The following is a 1,936-nucleotide window of genomic DNA, read 5'->3' on the forward strand; positions in this document are numbered from 1 at the left end:
CATTTAAACACGTCATGTCGTGTTTGCTGGTGACATCCAGATGTAACCTGACTGTAAATGCAATACTGTATTTTCCTCTCTGTTTTCTTCCCTGCCTTTCAAACAGCCAAACTCCAACCACCCAGGGAAGGCAACACCTGAGAGGTGAGTTAAGAGGTGATGAGATGTTTCAACCATAAGAGGGAAGGGCAAATATTCATGGTAGAAATATCATTTTGTCATATCAAAGGTGGCATCAATGTATACAAACAAAGTAACTTGGGATTTTTGTAATTGATATTCTCTTGTATTTTTTTTAGGTTAAATTAAGGATTCTTGCTGACATGTTGAAACACGTTTTCTAAAGCAAATACTTGCAAATTGTACCTATAGAAATTTAGGTTTCGTAGCTGCCTGCTGTGGCTGACTCACGTTGTCATATTAGAGGGACTTCACCTTGTACCTCGCTCAGAAAGTTCAACCTTTTAAACCCCAAAATTTGCTTTTATGCCTTTTAATACTGACTTGAAATATGACAACTTGGTTTGTACATGAATATATTGCAGTATTTTATTTCCATATATTAAAAATAACATTTCCACTCAGGATAACGGCGGCGCTTTCCTGGGAGGGAGTGGTATGAGTGTCATGACAATGTCATGTGATGGTAGAATTTCTTCATTGACGAATCTATAGTGGTTGTGTATACTTTATTTACCCATGTTTGTGTTCCTACCCAAAACTGAAGGGTTTTCTCGTTCCTTTCCCCACTGAGCCCTCGGGGCTCCCGGTGCACAATTGGCGCTTGCACAGAAAACCCTCCCCGAGGAGCATCAGTGCGACCCCTCATTGGTACATTTATCCTTCCAGAGTGTGGAAATCACGTCATTTCGGGTATAAACAGCACTCCAGGCACACGTGGCCCCAAACCCCTGGTGTCTGATGGTTTGGGTGAGCCTTGGATGCCTCACCCACCCCGACTGTGCTCGATGTAATCAATCTCTGGTGTGTCAAACGCGCGTGTGAGACCAGCACGACCTTCACGTTTCTTTTCCGTGGCCTTTTGCAACCAAAAGCGACTTCACTTTCCTTTTTCCTTGAGTTTTTTGGAGCAAGGGGAGCTGTGGCTCACTCTTTTTTGCAGAGAGGTCCCACTTGGGGCAGGTTTCTCTGTGTTTTTGGAGGCTCACGGCCCCCTCGGGGCTCTGGAGCTGTGGGGTTGGGGAGGCCACGAGTCCCCAGGGTCTCCCTGGGCTGCTCCAAGTGTTGGGATCCGTGTTGGAGCCATCCTGAGGATCCCTGGCTGGTTCCCATCTGCCTGTGGCTGTTGCCATCCGTACCTATGGATATCAGAGGGAAATCTCGACTTGCCTTGTGTACTCTGGCTTTTCCTCCACCTTTCCAGGTCAATCATCTTTACTGCCAGTCCAAATTCTTGTATTTGTCTGTTCATAACAACCTTTGGCGTAACAAACTATTGACTGTTCTTAGGCAGTGGGGATAAATTTTCTTTTTCCATGACTTTTTGTGACTGACTTTGGCTGTAAAACTTTTTTTGTTAAACAGCAAGAGTTTATTTGGGGGGGAGGTGTTGTTTGATTTTTTTTTTTTGTTGTTGTTGTTCCAAGATGTGTAATTCTTTTATGGAGTTTTGGTTTGGGTTTTTTTGTTTGTTTGTTTGTTTGTTTTTGGATTTTTTTTTTTTAATTCATGGTTTGTTTGGGTTTTTTTCTAACATTGCTTCATTAAACAACTAAATATTTAAAAATGTAATATTTGGACCAGATGTTGTGAATAATAGTAGATAAAGCTATTTTATTCTGTATTTTTAAAGCTGTTCAGTATAAATAAACGCGGGCATAGATGCAATGTGGTGGTGTTACAGTTCCTTTTAAACATCCCTTTTGATGCAGAATCATGGAATTGGAGAATCCTGGAATGGTTTGCATTGGGTGGC

Source organism: Manacus vitellinus, unplaced genomic scaffold (genome assembly GCF_001715985.3).
Source record: "Manacus vitellinus isolate BGI_N305 unplaced genomic scaffold, ASM171598v3 scaffold_74_pilon, whole genome shotgun sequence".
In the NCBI taxonomy this organism is placed as follows: Eukaryota; Metazoa; Chordata; class Aves; order Passeriformes; family Pipridae; genus Manacus; species Manacus vitellinus.